The sequence below is a fragment of the Schistocerca cancellata genome, chromosome 4 (genome assembly GCF_023864275.1).
Source record: "Schistocerca cancellata isolate TAMUIC-IGC-003103 chromosome 4, iqSchCanc2.1, whole genome shotgun sequence".
Lineage (NCBI taxonomy): Eukaryota > Metazoa > Arthropoda > Insecta > Orthoptera > Acrididae > Schistocerca > Schistocerca cancellata.
Window position 1 is genome coordinate 778,189,715 of NC_064629.1, and position 14,075 is coordinate 778,203,789.

General features: G+C 44.6%; 1 protein-coding gene across 1 annotated transcript in view; it reads right to left on the reverse strand.

Moving 5' to 3' along the window:
• Positions 1-13,736, reverse strand: part of LOC126184960 (glutamate [NMDA] receptor subunit 1) — a 513,057-nt gene extending 499,321 nt beyond the window's left edge. The window contains exon 1 of the mRNA XM_049927654.1: positions 13,633-13,736. The gene's annotated coding sequence lies outside the window, so the exon portion shown is untranslated. The remainder of the gene's footprint in view (positions 1-13,632) is intronic.
• Positions 13,737-14,075: the final 339 nt, after the last annotated feature.

Sequence of the window (14,075 nt, forward strand, 5' to 3'; positions counted from 1 at the left end):
CCGAGATACAGACGGAACCTGAAATAGAATTGGTGAGACATGGAACGTTTATCGAAAAAGACAGATTAGACGCCTTAGGAAAAAAAATGTTCGTTGTTATCGACAAAATATTGTTTCCATCGAGTTTGAAATTGAGGCTGGCTGTGAAGTTATCTGGTTACGAGTAACACGTCTAGGTGAACTCAAGTTAATTATCGGGTGTTTTTACCGGCCTTCCGATTCTGCCGTAAAAGTTGTAAAATTAATCTAAGAAAGTCTATACACATTAGCGCGGAAATACCCAAATCATGCCATATTAGTTGGAGGTGGATTTAATCTACGAGTAGTCTGGCACGTCTGTGGATTCATTGCAGGTGGTAAGGATAGACAGTCTTGTAAAGCACTTTCGAACACGTTTTCCGAAAACTGCCTTGAACGACTAGCTCCGCAGCCCACACGTAGTGGAACTATCTTCGACAGTGTAGATACAAACAGGCGTGACCTTATCGCCAGCGCCAGTATACGGGCAGGGATTGGTGATCATGATGTCATCTCAGCGACGATGGTTCCTAAAGTTAATAAATCCATCTAGAAGCCTACGAGAGTATTTAGACTGCAAAAACTTAATAAGCAGTTGTTAATATGTCACTAAGACAATGAATGGACATTATTTAGTTCTAATATGACGGATGTAGAGAAACTATCAGCAAAGTTTAAACTAATTGTAAATCGCACTCTGGAGACGTATGTTCCGGGTAAGGGATAAAAAAAACCCGCCGTGGTTTGTTAGTAAAATTCGGAAAATGCTGATCATGCAGAGATGATTGCACTCTCGGTTAAAAAAAAAAAAAAATACGCGCGAATGTCAGCATGCAAAAATGGAAATTCATGCGTCCGTACGAAGATCGATGCGCAAAGCATACAACTTCCACCGTTAGGCCTTAGCGAACGATATCGCCGGGGGCTTGGGAAAATTCTGCTCACACGTTAAATCAATAAGCGGCTGAGGGCTTTTATACAGTCACTCATTGCCAAGTCCGGAGTGGCAATAGCAACTCGTATAAACAAACTGTCCATTGACTGTTGCACAGGCCCCGAATGGAGGACGTAATAACAGGCGTCCCCGGCGTAGAGAATCAACTGAAAACAAATAAGACGCCAGGTCCAGATAGCATCGCAATTCGGTTTTAATGAGAGAAAATGCGCAGGTGACTCGTGTATATAAGAACGGTTAAACAACGGCCCACAAAATTACAGACCAATATCCTTAACATCAGTTGGCTACATAATCCTTGAACACATTCTTAGTTCGAATATAATGAATTTACTTGAGAGGGAAAAGCTTCTGTCCACAAATCAGCGCGGATTTAGAACGCATCGCTCGTGCGAAATTTCCTCGCATGATATCCTGCAAACCATAGACGGAACGCAATGGCAGATTCCACATTTCCAGATATCCGGAAAGCGTTTGACACGATGCTCCACTGCAGTTTGTTAACAAACATCCGAGCATAAGGACTAGGTTCCCAGATATGTGAGAGGCCCGAAGACTTCTTAAGTAATAGAACGCATTATAATTGCGTGGACTTCTGTGGCAAGAGTCAGTCGACATAAAAATTTTCTGGGTATGGTACCGCGTCATAATGTATAAAACTACTGTTGCAGCGGCCTTCTTCTGGGTCTACTGGTCACAATAGACCCAGAAGAAGGCCGCTGCAATCGTGGCCGAAACGTTGGTTTATCTCCAGCAGCAGTAGTTTTATACATTATGACGCGGTACCATACGCAGAAAACTTTTATTTCGGCTAATAGAACGCAGTACCGTACGTTGTCCTCGACGGCGAGCGTTCATCTGAGACAAGAGTATCGTCAGGAATGCACCACGGACGTATGGTAGGACCACTGTTGTTCTCTATGTAGGTAAATGATGTGACGGATAGGATGATGTGCAATTTACGGCTGTCTGCTGACCATGCTGCGCTGTACGGACAGATATCGTCGTTTGAGTGACTATAGGAGGATACAAGATGACTTAGATCAAATTTCTAGTTGTTGTGCGGGTAACAGCTAGCTCTAAATGTAGAGAAATATAAGTTAATGCATACGAGTAGGAAAAACAATCCTGCAACGTTCGAATACAACACAGGGAGCGTACTGCTTGACACAGCAACGTCGATTAAATGTGTAGGCGTAAGGCTGGAAAGCGATATGAAATGGAACGAGCATGCAAAGTTGGTAGTAGTAAAGGGGAATAAAGATGGATGGTCGACTTCCGTTTATTGGGAGAATTTTAGGAAAGTGTAGCTTATCTGTAAAGGAGAACGTGTGTAGAGCAATAACGCTATACTATTCTGTTTCAGTGCCTCGGATCTCCGTCAGGTCGGGTTAAAGGAAGACAGCGAAGCAATTGAGAGACGTGCTGCTAGATTTGTTACTAGTACGTTCGATCAGCACGCATGCTTCGTAAACTCGAAATGGAATCCCGGGAGTGAAGAAGACAATCTTTTCGCGAGTCACTATTGAGAACATTTGTGGCAGACAGTAGAACGATTCTCCTGCCGCCAACGTACATTTCGCGTGAGAACCGCGAAGATAAGATAACTTAGGGCTCATACGGAGGCATATTGACAATCTTTTTCTCTCGGTCCATTTGAGAGTGGAACAGGAAAGGAAATGACTAGTAGTGGTATACGGTATCCTTCGCCATGCAACAATCGTTGGCTTGCGGAGTATGTATGTAGATGTAGATATCTTTCATCTTCCTTTTCGGTACGAGTGTGGTCACTGTGACTAGATGATTTTGATGCGTTTACTTATTTAATCTAAGACTAAAACGTCTTGCAATTGTTTGTCAGATCTATCGGTAAAACTTTACTTTCGAAATTACTAAACGGTCCTCGCTCTTGTGTCCTTACACTCATTTTGACTGCGTTAAGCTTTTGTGTGTCAAGGATTTGACTGCTCTTAAATCTGTGATGGAACTGTCTTTGCTTTCATAACACCTTGCTTTCGTGGATATTGAACCACAGTGGTTCCTGCCTACGTCTTACAACCTTACTCTACAAAATATGAATTAAAGATTGCACTCCTGTTTCAAGACGTTGAACGTGTTGCTCGTAACTACGATATAAAGATGAACACTATTTGCTCACACTCTGATCTGAATGAAGGCACAAGACAGCCTTCGTTTAAACAAATGAACTTGCTGTATGTGAAAAATGACCTATGTCTGACGGAACACAAAGAGTTCCTTGTAGAGTTATTATAAAGACAGTGCCCGTAACTTACTACAAGGGATCCAAGTCGATCCTGTTGATAGGAAGGATAAGACAACACACGAAAAAACTTATACAACACATCTACACGGCTTGGACGGAAGTATGGAAACAGCACGAGAACATAAATGCAGATGCTAGGTGGCGCTGTTGTATTTGACCCCTGACGGCAGCTGTCGATGCCCTCATACGTTGGTCAGAACAGTGTCGTGTGCAGCTGTGACAGCATTATATCACAGCTAACAACGGGACCGCGCCTTCTCATCATCACCGATTTCAACAATATTGCTGACTGGTTGACGAAGATAAAAGAGTACGCAACAGTAATGCGAGGGTCTTGGGGTCGAGTTCCCCTGAGGAAACATTTTTTTTTTATTTTAATTTTTTACGTTACTTACACAGCAAAATAAATTGAAATAATGCGAAACATATTTCAGTTAATAATATTTCCATAAATGGCACGAAAAGAAAGTCGAAGTGAAATTTGAAATTGCAATTATAGTTCTAGGAAGAAATTTTAAGACGCACACGAGAACTTCGTACACGAAATTAGATTATTACAGCTGATAATTTACACTTGCCGGTGCAAAAATAGGGGAAGCAATAATTTTCTCGTTATCTTGCATATATTCATTCAATCGCTGCGTTTCTAAAATTACACGGTTATTTTAAAGTTACTACAGAAATACAATCTTGGTTTACTTTCATAAAACATTATCTATCATCGCACAGTTTGGCAACAAACAACGCGCAACGCAGCATTTTGCCAAATATTAGAAGTTTGTGATGACGACAGAATATATTTTGATGCAGTCTTCGCGGAATGTAATTTCTTTTTCTCTCTCGATGAGATAAGAGGAGCTTTGAAACATTTTGATGAAATTCTTTGGCCCCGCGCGGTCTTGGGCGCCTTGTCACTGTCCGTGCGGCTCCCCCCATCCGAGGTTCGAGTCCTCCCTCGGACATGGGTGTGTGTGTTGTCCATAGCGTAAGTTAGATTAAGTTAGATTAAGTAGTGTGTAGGCTTAGGGACCGATGGCCTCAGCAGTTTGGTCCCATAAGACCTTACCACAAATTTTCAAATGTTCCAAATTCTTTGTTTGATGTTAAAAATAAGAAAAAACGTTTCTGTGAAGGGACTCGACTCTACGATCCTCGGATTATAGTTCTGCATCCTTTCCGTTAAACAACTCACTGTCTGGAATCTTCACTAATATAAATGGCTCATGTCACTCCCGGCCCGGGCCGCGAGGAGTGGCCGCGCGGTTAGAGGCGCCATGTCACTGACTGCGCTGCCCCTCCCGCCGGAGGTTCGAGTCCTCCCTCGGGCATGGGTCTGTGTGTTGTTCTTACAAAGGGAGGCCACGACGTTTGGAAAGCGGATTTACTGCTAACTTCGTACACTCGTAGTACTCCATTAGCGCCTACTTCTCAAGCGTTACTGAGATCGTATTTAATCGAAAGAGAACGAGAAATTGCTTCTCGTGATGACGCTATCAAAATACACTCGATACTGCGTGACCAATGATCAGCGCCGATATTTATGGAAATGCTGCGTTATGCATGGTTTGCTTCCAAATTATCGGCTGAAAGAGAGGTTATTTATAATGTTAACGAGGTTTGTTTTTCCACGGAAAACCTCAAAAGACCTTGCGTGTGAGGAAACATAGCATTTATTCAATGCAGCTGGTGCCGTTTAACTTTGTTTTTCATGTTTTTACGAAACATACCATCCCGCAACTTGTAATCGTAATGTCGAAAGCGACAATTAATTGTACATATTTCGAAAGCCGTCTGTGCCGGTCAAAACTTCTGAGGTAACAAGTCGTTTCGGGCTCCTTCCAGGTATAAGGGATTTCTCAAATCACGGACAAGCATACATTTTCAGTATCACTTTATGCGTTTGGCCGTTTGCTAGTCAGTAGTTATGAATAATAAAAATTTGTAGACTGCCAAATAACATTGTAAATTTAATAAAAGTTCATCCGATTACACGTATTTTTCCCATTACATCAACTGTAAATAAAAATTAAAAAAAACTGACGAGCGGGACTCGATCCAGTGACCCAGCGATTACGGGGCTTGAACGCTAGCCACTCGCCTGCCGGCGCTTCCTAGTAAATGATTACGCAGAGATGTATATATCTGAGATATTTGACGATCGAAATTATCTTGCGATTTTCTCAATAACGCTTGAGAAGTACGCGCTATTGCTTATACATGTTGTTGTCCCAATGGAGTACTACGAGTCTACGAAGTTTGCAGTAAATCCGCGTTCCAGACGTCGTGGCCTCCCCTTGTTAGTATAAGTTAGTTTAAATAGCGTGTGAGTCTAGGGACCGATGACCTCAGCAATTTGGCCCCTTAGAAATTCACACACATTTGAACATTTTTGAACTCCCGACCCGCCCCAAACATGCTATCTGTTCTAAACGCATTACCATACACAGCACCAATTTCTGTCTCTTTCATTTCTGTCAAACCCTGCATATACCATAAATTTGGTTCAGATCAGTGATGACAAGTAGGCGCGGTCCCCTTGTAAGTGAATTCGAACGTGGACAGGTTGCCGCGCGGGATTAGCCGAGCGGTCTCAGGCACTGCAGTCATGGACTGTGCGGCTGGTCCCGGCGTAGGTTCGAGTCTTCCCAGGGCATGGGTGTGTGTGTGTTTGTACTTAGGATAATTTAGGTTAAGTAGTGTGTAAGTTTAGGGACTGCTGACCTTAGCAGTTAAGTCCCATAAGATTTCACACACATTTGAACATTTGTGGACAGGTTGTTTGTGCTCATATGGTGGGTACTGCCATAACCAATACAGCAGAAGTGTTTCGTGTTTCAAGAGGCACCGCATCGAAATTAATTCGCTTAGAGGGAAACCGGGAACCATCAAGCAGTAAGTCATAACGCGGGCGAAAGTGTGTGTTCAACGAGAATGCAGAACTGTTTGTCGCACTCGCGAACCCTGTGAGCGCCAAAACGACACAAAGGGAATTCCATTAGTAGAGAATTGCAGGGCTAGCTGGAATTCCAAAACCACACATCAGTGATACAAATTTCCGTAACAGGAAAACGTGGTGCTGAAGTCTTAAACCTTGAAATATGGAGCAACGGAAAAGCGTCATTTGGTCAGATGTTTCACACTGTTTCCTACTTATGGTAGAGTTTAAGTCTGGTGCACGCCGTTCCAAGAATGTGATGTAGACTGCTTGCAGCCAAAGAGTGAAACATGGCGGACACTCGGTGATAACTGGGCAGCTATATCGTGATATTCGTGGGCCCACTGTTCGCATTAGTGCCAAGGATTACGTGACGATTTTGGCTGCTCAGTTCAACCCCAAGGTACAATATTTTTTTCCCAACGAAGATGCTGTGTTACAAGTTTAGAGTGTCCTGCCCACACTGCCCGCATCGTCGGGGACTGGTTTTGTGAGCAAAACGTTGAATTGCCGCATTTTGCAGATCTCAGCTAGCACACTGGACTCGCATTCGGGAGGACGGCGGTTCAATCCCTCGTCTGGCCATCCTGATTTAGATTTCCCGTGATTTCCCTAAATTGCTCTTGACAAATGCCGGGATAGTTCCTTTGAAAGGGCACGGCCGACTTCCTTCCCCGTCCTTCCCTAATCCGATGAGACCGATGACCTCGCTGTATGGTCATCTCCCCCAAAAAACCCCAACCCAACCAGATCTCAGTATTATTGAACCTTTGTTGTCTAATTTCGAGAGACGTGTGCGTGATCACTGTCCATCGCCATCATCGTTACCTGAGCTTGCCACTATTTTACAGGAAGAATAGTACAAAAATTCCCTTAAAATCATACAGGACTTGTGTTTATCCATCCCGAGACGATTGGAAGCTGTTTTGATCGTCAACGGTTTTCCTACACCCTATTAGGCATGGTAATGAGTTGCGTTTTAGCGGTTCGCTAAATTTGTTCCCCCTCCCACAATTCCACCTTCCCCCCCCCCACCCCTTCCTGTCTGTACGTACGTACGCCGCATGTCACACAATGAAGTTCTTGGGGGAGAGTGCTACATACTGTCATTTGTACCTCCCTTTCGCAGCCCAGTCGCAAACTGACTGCGAGAAAAATGACGGTCTGTGTAACCGCGGGAACGCCCTTACCGTTCTTTTACCCCTCAGGCTCAGATTCTTCAGCGATATACGACGGATGATACCTGTGAAGAATGCTGGTTTATTAAACTTACGAAACAGTGCTTCACAAACAGAAAATTGCCATTCTTTCAAATACTGCCATGTAAGTTTCCCAGACACTGTCAGGCTAGCTGAACCAAATCTAGCAGCACACCAGTGATTTCTTACCATATCCGCTTTTAATCTGAGGTCGTGAGGACCATAAATACTATGCAGCTCCACATCATTTTAACCGAATCCTACGGATAATTCGAAGTCGTACAGCCGGCCGCGGTGGCCGTGCGGTTCTAGGCGCTTCAGTCCGCAACCGCGGGACTGCTACGGTCGCAGGTTCGAATCCTGCCTCTGGCATGGATGTGTGTGATGTCCTTAGGTTAGTAAGGTTTAAGTAGTTCTAAGTTCTAGGGGACTGATGACCTAAGATGTTAAGTCCCATAGTGCTCAGAGCCATTTGAAGTCGTACATTTTTCCACCTTATAACTGATTCTATGTTGGTTGGTCCATTGATAGTGACCGGGCCAAATATCTCACGAAATAAGCGTCAAACGAAAACACTACGAAGATCGAAACTCGTCTAGCTTGAAGGGGGAAACCAGATGGCGATATGGTTGGCCCGCTAGATGGCGCTACCATAGGTCAAACGGATATCAACTCGTTTGTTTTAAATAGGAACATCCATATTTATTACATATTCGTGTAGTACGTAAAGAAATATGAATGTTTTAGTTGGACCACGTTTATCGCTTTGTGATAGATGACGCTGTAATAGTCACAAACGTATAAGTACGTGGTATTACAAAACATTACGCCAGTGCGAACGGTATTTACTTCGTGATACATTATCCATGTTAAAATGGACCGTTTACCAATTGCGAAAAAGGTCGATATCGTGTTGATGTATGGCTATTGTGATCAAAATGCCCAACGGGCGTGTGCTATGTATGCTGCTCGGTATCCTGGACGACATCATCCAAGTGTCCGGACCGTTCGCCGGATAGTTACGTTACTTAAGGAAACAGGAAGTGTTCAGCCACATGTGAAACGTCAACCACGACCTGCAACAAATGATGATGCCCAGGTAGGTGTTTTAGCTGCTGTCTCCGCTAATCCGCACATCATTAGCAGATAAACTGCGCGAGAATCGGGAATCTGAAAAACGTCGGTGTTGAGAATGCTGCACCAACATCGATTGCAGCCGTACCATATTTCTATGCATCAGGAATTGCATGGCGCCCGCGTCTCGTGGTCGTGCGGTAGCGTTCTCGCTTCCCACGCCCGGGTTCCCGGGTTCGATTCCCGGCGGGGTCAGGGATTTTCTCTGCCTCATGATGGCTGGGTGTTGTGTGCTGTCCTTAGGTTAGTTAGGTTTGAGTAGTTCTAAGTTCTAGGGGACTGATGACCATAGATTTCAAGTCCCATAGTGCTCAGAGCCATTTGAACCATTTGAATTGCATGGCGACGACTTTGAACGTCGTGTACAGTTCTGCCACTGGGTACAAGAGAAATTACGGGACGATGACAGATTTTTTGCACTCATTCTATTTAGCGACGAAGCGTCATTCACCAACAGCAGTAACGTAAACCGGCATAATGTGCGCTATTGGGCATCGGAAAATCCACGATGACTGCGACAAGTGGAACATCAGCGACCTTGGCGGGGTATGGTACGGCATTATGAAAGGAAGGATAATTGGCCCCCATTTTATCGATGGCAATCTAAATGGTGCAATGTATGCTGATATCCTACGTATTGTCCTACCGATGTTACTACAAGATGTTTCACTGCGTGACAGGATGCCGATGTACTTCCAACATGATGGATGTCCGGCACATAGCTCGCGTGCAGTTGAAGCGGTATTGAATAGCATATTTCATGGCAGGTGGATTGGTCGTCAAAGCACCATATCATGGCCCGCACGTTCACCGGATCTGACGTCCTCGGATTTCTTTCTGTGGGGAAAGGTGAAGGATATTTGCTATCGTGATCCACTGACAACGTCTGACAACTTGCGTCAGCGCATTGTCAATGCATGTGCGAACATTACGGAAGGCGAACTACTCGCTGTTGAGAGGAATGTCGTTACACGTATTGCCAAATGCATTGAGGCTGACGGACATCATTTTGAGCATTTATTGCATTGATGTGGTATTTACAGGTAATCACGCTGTAACAGCATGCGTTCTCAGAAATGGTAAGTTCACAAAGGTACATGTATCACATTGGAACAACCGACATGAAATGTTCAAACGTACCTACGTTCTGTATTTTAATTTAAAAAACCTACCTGTTACCAACTGTTCGTCTAAAATTGTAAGCCATATGTTTGTGACTATTACAGCGCCATCTATCACAAAGCGAAAAATGTGGTCCAACTAAAACATTCATATCTCTTTACGTACTACACGAATATGCAATAAAAATGGGGGTTCCTATTTTAAAAAAAAAACGCAGTTGATATCCGTTTGACCTATGTCAGCGCCATCTAGCGGGCCAACCATAGCGCCATCTGGTTTCCCCCTTCAAGCTAGACAAGTTTCGTTCTTTGTAGTTTTTTCATTTGACGCTTATTTCGTGAGATATTTGGCCTGGTCACGATCAATTGACCACCCTGTATGTTCGCTTCGCTTAGTACAGATTCCCAAAGTTAATCTTAAATATTTAACAGGTATGAGTTAGTACAGCTTTCTGTTCCATGTAGGAAAATTCTTTGATCTGTAGACGTCGGTACATACGAGGGCTATTCGGAAAGTAAGGAACGATCGGTCCCGAAATGGAAACCACAGTGAAAATCCGATGAAGTTTTGCATAGGTGTGTTGAGCAGCGTCTCTAGTATACCCGTCGATCGCGTTACGTCACTTTTTTTTAGTTCTGAGCACACTGGGAGCACATAAAGGTATCTAGAAAGTGTCTGCCGCCAAGTACGAGGGCCTGGTGAGAAATTTCGCCTGAAGCCATGCACCTAACATTACATAACTGTCGTGCGTTTTCTTCTTCAAGACAATTTTCAGCCGTATTCTTTAGGGGCAATGTTGATGCTCCTGCATCGTTTTCAATTGGAATTGTTTGATTACCCACATTACAGCCCGTAATTGTCTCCCTATGAGTTTCATCTCTGCTCACATGAACCGCTGGCTATGAAGACAACATTTTGGCACAGACAACGGGCTGTAGGCCAGCGTAGAGAACTGGCGGAAAGCACTGGTGGCCGCCTTTTATAACGAGGCTATTGGAAAGTTGGTAGAACGCTACGACAAATGTCCAAGTCGGATCGGCGACTATGGAGATAAGTAGCTGGAATTTGCAGCTAATTGTTGCAAATAAAACAGTTTTGATTTTCACTGTGGTTGCCATTTCGCGACTTATCGTTCCTTACTTTCCGAATAGCCCTCGTAGTAGCTGAACCCAGGGCGTTGCCCTCGACGGCGAGTGTTCGTGAGAGACGAGGGTATCGTCAGGAATGCCTGAGGGAAGTTTGAGAGGAGCACTTTTATTCTCTATACACATAAATGAATTGAAAGACTTGATAAGTAACACTCTGCAGCTGTTTCCTAGATGACGTTCCACTCGCACCCGCAAATAGAGCGAGGGAAAAACGACAGTCTATATGCCTCTGTGCGAGCCCTAATTTCTCTTAGCTTCTCTTCGAGCCTCATACGCAAGATGTACGGTGCATTGGCGGCAGTGGAATCGTTCTGCAGTTAAATCAAATACCGATTCCCTAAATTTACGCAAAGAGTATAAAAAATATACTCACAGTATTCTAAGAACCATCAGCTGTTGTATAAGGGAATAATGTCAATGAAAATTGGTGCCGGACCAGCGCTCGAACCCGAGTTCCCCGCTTTACGCCAGCGGTCTCCTTAACTGCTTTGGCTACCCGTGCGCGATTCATGGCCACACCCAAACTTCCATACGTTGTCGTTCCTGCGTCACAAAACGTGCTGGTATACACATTATGTATTTCTCGTACAGGGGAGACATTTTAATTGAAAGTCGCTGCCTAGTATTGGCAGATAAATAGGATATTGCAGTGCCTGTGTTACGGTCCCGGTCCGGCACAAATTTTAATTGCTGCCATTCCATTATACAGCTGACGCTTGTTCATATTCGCAACTACGAATACATTTCATGTATTTCATAACGGCTGTAGTCGCTCCAGTGCCTGTTCCTTCGGAACAGTGCACAGGCACTGCAATATCACACTGCGTATGTTGTGTTAGATACGTGATGTTAAATACAAACATTATCAGCACTGATAAAAGAAAGCATTATAGAACAACTAACGTCCTCAGTTCGTATAATGATGTATCAAAATGGTTCGAGCCTTCAGATTCTTCTCTAAAGATACTACTGTTGAGAGACCGGAATATTATAATGCTACATATTTACCTATGAAAATGTCCCGCTGTCTTTTCGAATGCTGTTCATGTCATACGTAGATAAAATGAGACAATAAGCACAGAGAAGAGGAAAGCATTCACGCGGTTCGACTACATGGTAAGTGTCAGATCAACTCCTCACCAGCGTTTCCATCGTAGTTCCCCGCAGCTAAGCAATAGAAACGAGACTGGAGATCTAACTGTAACTCTAAACGTTCCGACTAATAATGGAGAGATTACCAAGCACACCCTGTCCGGTATATTTTTAGAATGCCCGAAGAGCGACGAGGCTTTTCGCCCGAAAAGCTTATAACAACACCTTCCGAAGAATTCTGTGACAGAACAGATCTGCATAAGAACAAAAGGAAGTCCCACACACACTAAAGCGAACACACTCATTTTGGTCACGCCCCATTCAGCAAGTGGCTGAGGAATTGAAAGAAACAACACTCGCGCGAAGCACCCTCCGCCGTGCATATCACTACGCAATACACACGCTGTGAGTGCAGCATATTTTAAATAACATAATCGGTCGCGAAACTAAAATATTAATCGGTAAAATTTGTGCCAAATGGTGCATTTCTACGGTCTGTTAAGCAGCATATTAGGTTAGCTCACCAAGTAATCACATTTAGACGGATTAATCTGCAAACGGCGATTACGTAATGAATTAAAAGGGTGTCTGGAACACGAAAACTCGGCCGCAGCTACAAGGGTAAGTCAATAAATAACTCGCAAACTAGGAAAGAGACATCAAAGCCTCGTGTACCAGCCTGAAATCGATGTTTTTTTTTTTTTCGCGTATAACGCTCTCGGGATACACCAAGTGTATTTGGTTCCGTAATTTGCGACACCTCACAAAACCGATATGTGCTAGGGGTAGGGAAATACCGCTATACGGGAAACTATGAGATCAGTGGATAACCGGCGCAGACAGGACGTTTCTTTTATACGAATGCGTGGTGTCTGTTCTTTCGGACATGTACAAAAGAACAGACACAACGTTTTCATATAATTGATTCGCCTCGATGGGCAATGGATCCACCATCTTCATTGCGGATGCACAAATAAGTCCGACCTCCTGCAGGAATCTTAGAGTAGTGAGCACGGAGGAAATGGACGGGAACGGCGGGAATGTGCCGGGATAGTCCGCCCAGTGGCAATAATACTATGTGCCGGATGGCTTAGTGGTTAACGCACCTTCCTAGTAAGCAGGAGGTCTCGGGTTCGAATCCTGTTCAGGTACCTATTTTCACTCGTACCGCTGCGTCCTCGCAATGCCCCGTTGCGGCTGACGCCAGTAATCCGTTTCCTTTCTACCCAACTCCACATTCGATCTACATAGGACGATTCTCGTTTGGGACTAATTTTTGTCCTTTGCAGAGTTCCTGTATCCCACTGAACACAATTTTGCACGAAATAAAGTTATAAACGTGTAAAAGGACGTATTTCGCGAAGCGTCCCTCGGCTCACAAAAATCGCGTTGATCTAGTCGGGAACTTACTTATATCACACCTGCCATTCTGGTATGACTGCACATCATTAAGCATTGGCCGCGGAATACTGTGTATCGGCTACCTTCCACGCGACACGTGCTGGAACCTCCTAGACACGTAAGGCGCGAAATTTAAAATGGTGTCCGGTATTCTGGCGTTTGCTACTTATTAATTGACACACCCTCGTACAAACAGTCTGAGAAAGGAAGCACGCTTCGAAAGATTCTGCGACAGTCGCACCTTAACTGCGTTTGTAAAACGAGTGGAAAAAACGGATGCGGCGCAGCGAAAGAAAGAGCGTACGAAGTTTGAGCGCAGGTGCGGCGCGTGTAATTGGACTTACCGGCGAGGCTCGGTGGCGCGCGGCGCTGCGGGCTGCACAGTGGCGGCTTCGCGAGACACGCTCAGCATCCGAGCCGCAGCCGCCGCCGCTGCTTCGATCGTCGCTGTGCGCGCGCAAGCCTCTCCAGCTTGGGCCGCCTCTGCTGTCATCGCATGACAAATATGTCGCAAGCTGGATAACGCTCTCGGCACCATTTCGGTACCAAACACGTAGCCCGTCCAACAGCTTCTCTCACAACTGCAACCCAAAGAAAGACATTCCGCTCCGGTAGAATCAGAAGCGTCGCGCTGCATCCTTATACTACGGAAGAGAAATAAGTAGGCACCTACATCTACATCTACGTACACACTCCGCAAGGCACCGTACGGTTTATGGCAGAAGGTACCTCGTGCCACTGCTATTCATTTCCTTTTCTCTACCAGTCGCAAGTACAGCGAGGAAAT